We start from the raw sequence: 13,132 nt of genomic DNA, 5'->3' as shown, positions 1-13,132 counted from the left end.
AGGGTTTGCGTTAGGGTTAGGGTCAGGGGTTTGCGTTAGGGTTAGTGGTTTGCAAAAAGTGTCAAAGTGTATATTTTTATTTTTGTTGATTTTTAAAAAAAATATATTTTTTTAATTTTTATAATTTTTGTATAATTTCTTTTTAAATTTAAAATTTTATTTTGGATCTTTACTCACAGAGGGTTGGTATTGTGGTTTGTAACAAGTGTTAGGGTTTGTAACAAGTGTTAGGGTTGGTAACAAGTGTTAGGGTTGGGGTTTGTGTAAGGGTTAGGGTCATGGGTTTGTGTAAGGGTTAGGGGTTTGCAAAAAGTGTCAAATATATTTTTTTATTTTTGTTGATTTTTTAAAAAATATATTTTTTTAATTTTTAAAATTTTTGTATACTTTTTTTAAAATTAAAAATTTTTTTTTAGGATCTTTACTCACAGAGGGTTGGTATTGTGGTTTGTAACAAGTGTTAGGGTTTGTAACAAGTGTTAGGGTTTGCGTTAGGGTTAGGGTCAGGGGTTTGCGTTAGGGTTAGGGGTTTGCAAAAAGTGTCAAAGTATATTTTTTTATTTTTGTTGATTTTTAAAAAAATATATTTTTTAAATTTTTATAATTTTTGTATAATTTTTTTTAAATTTAAAATTTTTTTTTAGGATCTTTACTCACAGAGGGTTGGTATTGTGGTTTGTAACAAGTGTTAGGGTTTGTAACAAGTGTTAGGGTTGGGGTTTGCGTAAGGGTTAGGGTCATGGGTTTGTGTAAGGGTTAGGGGTTTGCAAAAAGTGTCAAATATATTTTTTTATTTTTGTTCATTTTTTAAAAAATATATTTTTTTAATTTTTAAAATTTTAGTATACTTTTTTTAAAATTAAAAATTTTTTTTTAGAATCTTTACTCACAGAGGGTTGGTATTGTGGTTTGTAACAAGTGTTAGGGTTTGTAACAAGTGTTAGGGTTGGGGTTTGCGTAAGGGTTAGGGTCATGGGATTGCGTTAGGGTTAGGGGTTTGCAAAAAGTGTCAAAGTATATTTTTTTATTTTTGTTGATTTTTAAAAATATATATTTTTTTAATTTTTATAATTTTTGTATAATTTTTTTTTAAATTGAACATTTTTTTTAGTATCTTTACTCACAGAGGGTTGGTATTGTGGTTTGTAACAAGTGTTAGGGTTTGTAACAAGTGTTAGGGTTGGGGTTTGCGTAAGGGTTAGGGTCATGGGTTTGTGTAAGGGTTAGGGGTTTGCAAAAAGTGTCAAAGTATATTTTTATATTTTTGTTGATTTTAAAAAAAATATATTTTTTTAATTTTTAAAATTTTTGTAGAATTTTTTTTTAAATTAAACATTTTTTTTAGGATCTTTACTCACAGAGGGTTGGTATTGTGGTTTGTAACAAGTGTTAGGGTTTGTAACATGTGTTAGGGTTGGGGTTTGCGTTAGGGTTAGGGTCAGGGGTTTGCGTTAGGGTTAGGGGTTTGCAAAAAGTGTCAAAATATATTTTTTTATTTTTGTTGAATTTTAAAAAAAACATTTTTTTAATTTTAAAAAATTTTTGTATAATTTTTTTTTTAATTTACATTTTTTTTTTAGGTTCTTTACTCACAGAGGGTTGGTATTGGGGGTTTGTAACAAGTGTCAAAAAGTTCTTGCGGCAGTTGATGAAAGAGGGTCGCCTTGCTGCCGCTCGGCAGCGAGCCGATAGGCTTGCAACATCTGCGCACGTAGTGTTTGCTGCAAAATATTTGCACATTTTAGGTGGCAATAAGTTGGGTTACGGTTAGGGTTAGGGGTTTGCAAAAAGTGTCAAAATATATTTTTTTATTTTTGTTGATTTTTTTTAAAAAATATTTTTTTAATTTTAAAAAATTTTTGTATAATTTTTTTTTTAATTTACATTTTTTTTTTAGGTTCTTTACTCAAAGAGAGTTGGTATTGCGGGTTTGTAACAAGTGTCAAAAAGTTCTTGCGGCAGTTGATGAAAGAGGGTCGCCTTGCTGCCGCTCGGCGGCGAGCCGATAGGCTTGCAACATCTGCGCACGTAGTGTTTGCTGCAAAATATTTGCACATTTTAGGTGGCAATAAGTTGGGTTACGGTTAGGGTTAGGGGTTTGCAAAAAGTGTCAAAGTATATTTTTTTATTTTTGTTGATTTTTAAAAAAAAATATTTTTTTAATTTTAAAAAATTTTTGTATAATTTTTTTTTAATTTACATTTTTTTTTTAGCTTCTTTACTCACAGAGGGTTGGTATTGGGGGTTTGTAACAAGTGTCAAAAAGTTCTTGCGGCAGTTGATGAAAGAGGGTCGCCTTGCTGCCGCTCGGCGGCGAGCCGATAGGCTTGCAACATCTGCGCACGTAGTGTTTGCTGCAAAATATTTGCACATTTTAGGAGGCAATAAGTTGGGTTACGGTTAGGGTTAGGGGTTTGCAAAAAGTGTCAAAGTATATTTTTTTATTTTTGTTGATTTTAAAAAAAAAATATTTTTTAAATTTTTAACATTTTTGTACAATTTTTTTTTTATTTTAAATTTTTTTTAGGATCTTTACTCACAGAGGGTTGGTATTGTGGTATGTAACAAGTGTTCGGGTTTGTAACAAGTGTTAGGGTTGGGGTTTGCGTTAGGGTTAGGGTCAGGGCTTTGCGTTAGGGTTAGGGGTTTGCAAAAAAGTGTCAAATATATTTTTTTATTTTTGTTGATTTTTTAAAAAATATATTTTTTTAATTTTTAATATTTTTGTATAATTTTTTTTTAAATTTAAGATTTTTTTTTTAGGATCTTTACTCACAGAGGGTTGGTATTGGGGGTTTGTAACAAGTGTCAAAAAATTCTTGCGGCTGTTGATGAAAGAGGGCGGCCTGGCTGCCGCTAGGCGGCGAGCCCATAGGCTCGCAACATCTGCGCACATAGTGCGCGCCGCAAAATATTTGCACATTTTAGGAGGCAATAGGTTGGGTTACGGTTAGGGTTAGGGGTTTGCAAAAAGTGTCAAAGTATATTTTTTTATTTTTGTTGATTTTTTAAAAAATATATTTTTTTAATTTTTATAATTTTTGTATAATTTGTTTTTAAATTAAACATTTTTTTTTGGATCTTTACTCACCGAGGGTTGGTATTGTGGTTTGTAACAAGTGTTAGGGTTGGGATTTGCGTAAGGGTTAGGGTCATGGGTTTGTGTTAGGGTTAGGGGTTTGCAAAAAGTGTCAAAGTATATTTTTTTATTTTTGTTGATTTTTAAAAATATATATTTTTTTAATTTTTATAATTTTTGTATAATTTTTTTTTAAATTAAACATTTTTTTTAGGATCTTTACTCACAGAGGGTTGGTATTGTGGTTTGTAACAAGTGTTAGGGTTTGTAACAAGTGTTAGGGTTGGGGTTTGCGTAAGGGTTAGGGTCATGGGTTTGTGTAAGGGTTAGGGGTTTGCAAAATGTGTCAAATATATTTTTTTATTTTTGTTCATTTTTTAAAAAATATATTTTTTTAATTTTTAAAATTTTTGTATACTTTTTTTAAAATTAAAAATTTTTTTTTAGGATCTTTACTCACAGAGGGTTGGTATTGTGGTTTGTAACAAGTGTTAGGGTTCGTAACAAGTGTTAGGGTTGGGGTTTGCGTAAGGGTTAGGGTCATGGGTTTGTGTAAGGGTTAGGGGTTTGCAAAAAGTGTCAAAGTATATTTTTATATTTTTGTTGATTTTTAAAAAAATATATTTTTTTAATTTTTAAAATTTTTGTAGAATTTTTTTTAAATTTAAGATTTTTTTTTAGGATCTTTACTCACAGAGGGTTGGTATTGTGGTTTGTAACAAGTGTTAGGGTTTGCGTTAGGGTTAGGGTCAGGGGTTTGCGTTAGGGTTAGTGGTTTGCAAAAAGTGTCAAAGTGTATATTTTTATTTTTGTTGATTTTTAAAAAAATATATTTTTTTAATTTTTATAATTTTTGTATAATTTGTTTTTAAATTAAAAATTTTTTTTTGGATCTTTACTCATAGAGGGTTGGTATTGTGGTTTGTAACAAGTGTTAGGGTTTGTAACAAGTGTTAGGGTTGGGATTTGCGTAAGGGTTAGGTTCATGGGTTTGTGTTAGGGTTAGGGGTTTGCAAAAAGTGCCAAATATATTTTTTTATTTTTGTTGATTTTTAAAAATATATATTTTTTTAATTTTTATAATTTTTGTATAATTTTTTTTTAAATTAAACATTTTTTTTAGGATCTCACTCACAGAGGGTTGGTATTGTGGTTTGTAACAAGTGTTAGGGTTTGTAACAAGTGTTAGGGTTGGGGTTTGTGTAAGGGTTAGGGTCATGGGTTTGTGTTAGGGTTAGGGGTTTGCAAAAAGTGTCAAAGTATATTTTTTTATTTTTGTTGATTTTAAAAAATATATATTTTTTTAATTTTTATAATTTTTGTATAATTTTTTTTTAAATTAAACATTTTTTTTAGGATCCTTACTCACAGAGGGTTGGTATTGTGGTTTGTAACAAGTGTTAGGGTTTGTAACAAGTGTTATGGTTGGGGTTTGTGTAAGGGTTAGGGTCATGGGTTTGCGTTAGGGTTTTGCAAAAAGTGTCAAAATATATTTTTTTATTTTTGTTGATTTTTAAAAATATATATTTTTTTAATTTTTATAATTTTTGTATAATTTTTTTTTAAATTAAACATTTTTTTTAGTATCTTTACTCACAGAGGGTTGGTATATTGGTTTGTAACAAGTGTTAGGGTTTGTAACAAGTGTTAGGGTTGGGGTTTGCATTAGGGTTAGGGTCAGGGCTTTGCGTTAGGGTTAGGGGTTTGCAAAAAGTGTCAAAGTATATTTTTATATTTTTGTTGATTTTTAAAAAAAAGATTTTTTTAATTTTTAAAATTTTTGTCGAATTTTTTTTAAATTTAAGATTTTTTTTTAGGATCTTTACTCACAGAGGGTTGGTATTGTGGTTTGTAACAAGTGTTAGGGTTTGTAACAAGCGTTAGGGTTGGGGTTTGCGTAAGGGTTAGGGTCATGGGTTTGTGTAAGGGTTAGGGGTTTGCAAAAAGTGTCAAAGTATATTTTTATATTTTTGTTGATTTTTAAAAAAATATATTTTTTTAATTTTTAAAATTTTTGTAGAATTTTTTTTAAATTTAAGATTTTTTTTTAGGATCTTTACTCACAGAGGGTTGGTATTGTGGTTTGTAACAAGTGTTAGGGTTTGCGTTAGGGTTAGGGTCAGGGGTTTGCGTTAGGGTTAGTGGTTTGCAAAAAGTGTCAAAGTGTATATTTTTATTTTTGTTGATTTTTAAAAAAATATATTTTTTAAATTTTTATAATTTTTGTATAATTTCTTTTTAAATTTAAAATTTTATTTTGGATCTTTACTCACAGAGGGTTGGTATTGTGGTTTGTAACAAGTGTTAGGGTTTGTAACAAGTGTTAGGGTTGGGGTTTGCGTTAGGGTTAGGGTCAGGGGTTTGCGTTAGGGTTAGTGGTTTGCAAAAAGTGTCAAAGTGTATATTTTTATTTTTGTTGATTTTTAAAAAAATATATTTTTTTAATTTTTATAATTTTTGTATAATTTGTTTTTAAATTAAAAAATTTTTTTTTGGATCTTTACTCATAGAGGGTTGGTATTGTGGTTTGTAACAAGTGTTAGGGTTGGGATTTGCGTAAGGGTTAGGTTCATGGGTTTGTGTTAGGGTTAGGGGTTTGCAAAAAGTGCCAAATATATTTTTTTATTTTTGTTGATTTTTAAAAAAATATATTTTTTTAATTTTTAAAATTTTTGTAGAATTTTTTTTAAATTTAAGATTTTTTTTTAGGATCTTTACTCACAGAGGGTTGGTATTGTGGTTTGTAACAAGTGTTAGGGTTTGTAACAAGTGTTAGGGTTGGGGTTTGCGTAAGGGTTAGGGTCATGGGTTTGTGTAAGGGTTAGGGGTTTGCACAAAGTGTCAAAGTATATTTTTATATTTTTGTTGATTTTTAAAAAAATATATTTTTTTAATTTTTAAAATTTTTGTAGAATTTTTTTTAAATTTAAGATTTTTTTTTAGGATCTTTACTCACAGAGGGTTGGTATTGTGGTTTGTAACAAGTGTTAGGGTTTGCGTTAGGGTTAGGGTCAGGGGTTTGCGTTAGGGTTAGTGGTTTGCAAAAAGTGTCAAAGTGTATATTTTTATTTTTGTTGATTTTTTAAAAAATATATTTTTTAAATTTTTATAATTTTTGTATAATTTCTTTTTAAATTTAAAATTTTATTTTGGATCTTTACTCACAGAGGGTTGGTATTGTGGTTTGTAACAAGTGTTAGGGTTTGTAACAAGTGTTAGGGTTGGGGTTTGCGTTAGGGTTAGGGTCAGGGGTTTGCGTTAGGGTTAGTGGTTTGCAAAAAGTGTCAAAGTGTATATTTTTATTTTTGTTGATTTTTAAAAAAATATATTTTTTTAATTTTTATAATTTTTGTATAATTTGTTTTTAAATTTAAAAATTTTTTTTGGATCTTTACTCATAGAGGGTTGGTATTGTGGTTTGTAACAAGTGTTAGGGTTTGTAACAAGTGTTAGGGTTGGGATTTGCGTAAGGGTTAGGTTCATGGGTTTGTGTTAGGGTTAGGGGTTTGCAAAAAGTGCCAAATATATTTTTTTATTTTTGTTGATTTTTAAAAATATATATTTTTTTAATTTTTAAAATTTTTGTCGAATTTTTTTTTAATTTAAGATTTTTTTTTAGGATCTTTACTCACAGAGGGTTGGTATTGTGGTTTGTAACAAGTGTTAGGGTTTGTAACAAGTGTTAGGGTTGGGGTTTGCGTAAGGGTTAGGGTCATGGGTTTGTGTAAGGGTTAGGGGTTTGCAAAAAGTGTCAAAGTATATTTTTATATTTTTGTTGATTTTTTAAAAAATATATTTTTTTAATTTTTAAAATTTTTGTAGAATTTTTTTTAAATTTAAGATTTTTTTTTAGGATCTTTACTCACAGAGGGTTGGTATTGTGGTTTGTAACAAGTGTTAGGGTTTGCGTTAGGGTTAGGGTCAGGGGTTTGCGTTAGGGTTAGTGGTTTGCAAAAAGTGTCAAAGTGTATATTTTTATTTTTGTTGATTTTTTAAAAAATATATATTTTTTTAATTTTTATAATTTTTGTATAATTTGTTTTTAAATTAAAAAATTTTTTTTGGATCTTTACTCATAGAGGGTTGGTATTGTGGTTTGTAACAAGTGTTAGGGTTTGTAACAAGTGTTAGGGTTGGGATTTGCGTAAGGGTTAGGTTCATGGGTTTGTGTTAGGGTTAGGGGTTTGCAAAAAGTGCCAAATATATTTTTTTATTTTTGTTGATTTTTAAAAATATATATTTTTTTAATTTTTATAATTTTTGTATAATTTTTTTTTAAATTAAACATTTTTTTTTAGGATCTCACTCACAGAGGGTTGGTATTGTGGTTTGTAACAAGTGTTAGGGTTTGTAACAAGTGTTAGGGTTGGGGTTTGCGTAAGGGTTAGGGTCATGGGTTTGTGTAAGGGTTAGGGGTTTGCAAAAAGTGTCAAAGTATATTTTTATATTTTTGTTGATTTTTAAAAATATATATTTTTTTAATTTTTAAAATTTTTGTAGAATTTTTTTTAAATTTAAGATTTTTTTTTAGGATCTTTACTCACAGAGGGTTGGTATTGTGGTTTGTAACAAGTGTTAGGGTTTGCGTTAGGGTTAGGGTCAGGGGTTTGCGTTAGGGTTAGTGGTTTGCAAAAAGTGTCAAAGTGTATATTTTTATTTTTGTTGATTTTTTAAAAAATATATTTTTTTAATTTTTATAATTTTTGTATAATTTGTTTTTAAATTAAAAATTTTTTTTTGGATCTTTACTCATAGAGGGTTGGTATTGTGGTTTGTAACAAGTGTTAGGGTTTGTAACAAGTGTTAGGGTTGGGATTTGCGTAAGGGTTAGGTTCATGGGTTTGTGTTAGGGTTAGGGGTTTGCAAAAAGTGCCAAATATATTTTTTTATTTTTGTTGATTTTTAAAAATATATATTTTTTAAATTTTTATAATTTTTGTATAATTTTTTTTAAAATTAAACATTTTTTTTTAGGATCTCACTCACAGAGGGTTGGTATTGTGGTTTGTAACAAGTGTTAGGGTTTGTAACAAGTGTTAGGGTTGGGGTTTGTGTAAGGGTTAGGGTCATGGGTTTGCGTTAGGGTTAGGGGTTTGCAAAAAGTGTCAAAGTATATTTTTTTATTTTTGTTGATTTTAAAAAATATATTTTTTTTTAATTTTTATAATTTTTGTATAATTTTTTTTTAAATTAAACATTTTTTTTAGGATCCTTACTCACAGAGGGTTGGTATTGTGGTTTGTAACAAGTGTTAGGGTTTGTAACAAGTGTTAGGGTTGGGGTTTGTGTAAGGGTTAGGGTCATGGGTTTGCGTTAGGGTTTTGCAAAAAGTGTCAAAATATATTTTTTTATTTTTGTTGATTTTTAAAAATATATATATTTTTAATTTTTATAATTTTTGTATAATTTTTTTTTAAATTAAACATTTTTTTTAGTATCTTTACTCACAGAGGGTTGGTATTGTGGTTTGTAACAAGTGTTAGGGTTTGTAACAAGTGTTAGGGTTGGGGTTTGCGTAAGGGTTAGGGTCATGGGTTTGTGTAAGGGTTAGGGGTTTGCAAAAAGTGTCAAAGTATATTTTTATATTTTTGTTGATTTTTAAAAAAATATATTTTTTTAATTTTTAAAATTTTTGTAGAATTTTTTTTAAATTTAAGATTTTTTTTTAGGATCTTTACTCACAGAGGGTTGGTATTGTGGTTTGTAACAAGTGTTAGGGTTTGCGTTAGGGTTAGGGTCAGGGGTTTGCGTTAGAGTTAGTGGTTTGCAAAAAGTGTCAAAGTGTATATTTTTATTTTTGTTGATTTTTAAAAAAATATATTTTTTAAATTTTTATAATTTTTGTATAATTTCTTTTTAAATTTAAAATTTTATTTTGGATCTTTACTCACAGAGGGTTGGTATTGTGGTTTGTAACAAGTGTTAGGGTTTGTAACAAGTGTTAGGGTTGGGGTTTGCGTTAGGGTTAGGGTCAGGGGTTTGCGTTAGGGTTAGTGGTTTGCAAAAAGTGTCAAAGTGTATATTTTTATTTTTGTTGATTTTTAAAAAAATATATTTTTTTAATTTTTATAATTTTTGTATAATTTGTTTTTAAATTTAAAAATTTTTTTTGGATCTTTACTCATAGAGGGTTGGTATTGTGGTTTGTAACAAGTGTTAGGGTTTGTAACAAGTGTTAGGGTTGGGATTTGCGTAAGGGTTAGGTTCATGGGTTTGTGTTAGGGTTAGGGGTTTGCAAAAAGTGCCAAATATATTTTTATATTTTTGTTGATTTTAAAAAATATATATTTTTTTAATTTTTATAATTTTTGTATAATTTTTTTTTAAATTAAACATTTTTTTTTAGGATCTCACTCACAGAGGGTTGGTATTGTTGTTTGTAACAAGTGTTAGGGTTTGTAACAAGTGTTAGGGTTGGGGTTTGTGTAAGGGTTAGGGTCATGGGTTTGCGTTAGGGTTAGGGGTTTGCAAAAAGTGTCAAAGTATATTTTTTTATTTTTGTTGATTTTAAAAAATATATATTTTTTTAACTTTTATCATTTTTGTATAATTTTTTTTTAAATTAAACATTTTTTTTAGGATCCTTACTCACAGAGGGTTGGTATTGTGGTTTGTAACAAGTGTTAGGGTTTGTAACAAGTGTTAGGGTTGGGGTTTGTGTAAGGGTTAGGGTCATGGGTTTGCGTTAGGGTTTTGCAAAAAGCGTCAAAATATATTTTTTTATTTTTGTTGATTTTTAAAAATATATATTTTTTTAATTTTTATAATTTTAGTATAATTTTTTTTAAAATTAAACATTTTTTTTAGTATCTTTACTCACAGAGGGTTGGTATTGTGGTTTGTAACAAGTGTTAGGGTTTGTAACAAGTGTTAGGGTTGGGGTTTGCATTAGGGTTAGGGTCAGGGCTTTGCGTTAGGGTTAGGGGTTTGCAAAAAGTGTCAAAGTATATTTTTATATTTTTGTTGATTTTTAAAAAAAAGATTTTTTTAATTTTTAAAATTTTTGTCGAATTTATTTTAAATTTAAGATTTTTTTTTAGGATCTTTACTCACAGAGGGTTGGTATTGTGGTTTGTAACAAGTGTTAGGGTTTGTAACAAGTGTTAGGGTTGGGGTTTGCGTAAGGGTTAGGGTCATGGGTTTGTGTAAGGATTAGGGGTTTGCAAAAAGTGTCAAATATATTTTTTAATTTTTGTTGATTTTTAAAAAAATATATTTTTTTAATTTTTAAAATTTTTGTATACGTTTTTTAAAATAAAAATTTTTTTTTTAGGATCTTTACTCACAGAGGGTTGATATTGTGGTTTGTAACAAGTGTTAGGGTTTGCGTTAGGGTTAGGGTTAGGGGTTTGCGTTAGGGTTAGGGGTTTGCAAAAAGTGTCAAAGTATATTTTTTTATTTTTGTTGATTTTTAAAAAAATATATATTTTAAATTTTTATAATTTTTGTATAATTTTTTTTTAAATTTTAAATTTTTTTTTAGGATCTTTACTCACAGAGGGTTGGTATTGTGGTTTGTAACAAGTGTTAGGGTTTGTAACAAGTGTTAGGGTTGGGGTTTGCGATAGGGTTAGGGTCAGGGGTTTGCGTTAGGGTTAGGGGTTTGCAAAAAGTGTCAAAATATATTTTTTTATTTTTGTTGATTTTTTAAAAAAACATTTTTTTAATTTTAAAAAATTTTTGTATAATTTTTTTTTTAATTTACATTTTTTTTTTAGGTTCTTTACTCACAGAGGGTTGGTATTGGGGGTTTGTAACAAGTGTCAAAAAGTTCTTGCGGCTGTTGATGAAAGAGGGTCGCCTTGCTGCCGCTCGGCGGCGAGCCGATAGGCTTGCAACATCTGCGCACGTAGTGTTTGCTGCAAAATATTTGCACATTTTAGGTGGCAATAAGTTGGGTTACGGTTAGGATTAGGGGTTTGCAAAAAGTGTCAAAGTATATTTTTTTATTTTTGTTGATTTTTAAAAAAAAATATTTTTTAAATTTTTAACATTTTTGTACAATTTTTTTTTTATTTTAAATTTTTTTTAGGATCTTTACTCACAGAGGGTTGGTATTGTGGTATGTAACAAGTGTTCGTGTTTGTAACAAGTGTTAGGGTTGGGGTTTGCGTAAGGGTTAGGGTCAGGGCTTTGCGTTAGGGTTAGGGGTTTGCAAAAAGTGTCAAATATATTTTTTTATTTTTGTTGATTTTTTAAAAAATATATATTTTTAATTTTTAATATTTTTGTATAATTTTTTTTAAATTTAAGATTTTTTTTTGAGGATCTTTACTCACAGAGGGTTGGTATTGGGGGTTTGTAACAAGTGTCAAAAAATTCTTGCGGCTGTTGATGAAAGAGGGCGGCCTGGCTGCCGCTAGGCGGCGAGCCCATAGGCTCGCAACATCTGCGCACGTAGTGCGCGCCGCATAATATTTGCACATTTTAGGAGGCAATAGGTTGGGTTACGGTTAGGGTTAGGGGTTTGCAAAAAGTGTCAAAGTATATTTTTTCATTTTTGTTGATTTTTTAAAAAATATATTTTTTTAATTTTTATAATTTTTGTATAATTTGTTTTTAAATTAAAATTTTTTTTTTGGATCTTTACTCACCGAGGGTTGGTATTGTGGTTTGTAACAAGTGTTAGGGTTTGTAACAAGTGTTAGGGTTGGGGTTTGCGTAAGGGTTAGGGTCATGGGTTTGTGTAAGGGTTAGGGGTTTGCAAAAAGTGTCAAATATATTTTTTTATTTTTGTTCATTTTTAAAAAAATATATTTTTTTAATTTTTAAAATTTTTGTATACTTTTTTTAAAATTAAAATTTTTTTTTTAGGATCTTTACTCACAGAGGGTTGGTATTGTGGTTTGTAACAAGTGTTAGGGTTTGTAACAAGTGTTAGGGTTGGGGTTTGCATAAGGGTTAGGGTCATGGGATTGCGTTAGGGTTAGGGGTTTGCAAAAAGTGTCAAAGTATATTTTTTTATTTTTGTTGATTTTTAAAAATATATATTTTTTTAATTTTTATAATTTTTGTATAATTTTTTTTTAAATTGAACATTTTTTTTAGTATCTTTACTCACAGAGGGTTGGTATTGTGGTTTGTAACAAGTGTTAGGGTTTGTAACAAGTGTTAGGGTTGGGGTTTGCGTAAGGGTTAGGGTCATGGGTTTGTGTAAGGGTTAGGGGTTTGCAAATAGTGTCAAATATATTTTTTTATTTTTGTTGATTTTTAAAAAAAACATTTTTTTAATTTTAAAAAATTTTTGTATAATTTTTTTTTTAATTTACATTTTTTTTTTAGGTTCTTTACTCACAGAGGGTTGGTATTGGGGGTTTGTAACAAGTGTCAAAAAGTTCTTGCGGCAGTTGATGAAAGAGGGTCACCTTGCTGCCGCTCGGCGGCGAGCCGATAGGCTTGCAACATCTGCGCACGTAGTGTTTGCTGCAAAATATTTGCACATTTTAGGAGGCAATAAGTTGGGTTACGGTTAGGGTTAGGGGTTTGCAAAAAGTGTCAAAGTATATTTTTTTATTTTTGTTGATTTTTAAAAAAAAATATTTTTTTAATTTTTAACATTTTTGTACAATTTTTTTTTATTTTAAATTTTTTTTAGGATCTTTACTCACAGAGGGTTGGTATTGTGGTATGTAACAAGTGTTAGGGTTTGTAACAAGTGTTAGGGTTGGGGTTTGCGTTAGGGTTAGGGTCAGGGCTTTGCGTTAGGGTTAGGGGTTTGCAAAAAGTGTCAAATATATTTTTTTATTTTTGTTGATTTTTTAAAAAATATATTTTTTTAATTTTTAATATTTTTGTATAATTTTTTTTTAAATTAAAATATTTTTTTTTAGGATCTTTACTCACAGAGGGTTGGTATTGGGGGTTTGTAACAAGTGTCAAAAAATTCTTGCGGCTGTTGATGAAAGAGGGTGGCCTTGCTGCCGCTAGGCGGCGAGCCCATAGGCTCGCAACATCTGCGCACGTAGTGCGCGCCGCAAAATATTTGCACATTTTAGGAGGCAATAGGTTGGGTTACGGTTAGGGTTAGGGGTTTGCAAAATGTGTCAAAGTATA

This window comes from Scyliorhinus torazame, chromosome 15 (assembly GCF_047496885.1).
Source record: "Scyliorhinus torazame isolate Kashiwa2021f chromosome 15, sScyTor2.1, whole genome shotgun sequence".
Lineage (NCBI taxonomy): Eukaryota > Metazoa > Chordata > Chondrichthyes > Carcharhiniformes > Scyliorhinidae > Scyliorhinus > Scyliorhinus torazame.
Note: the sequence above shows the minus strand (reverse complement) of the source record.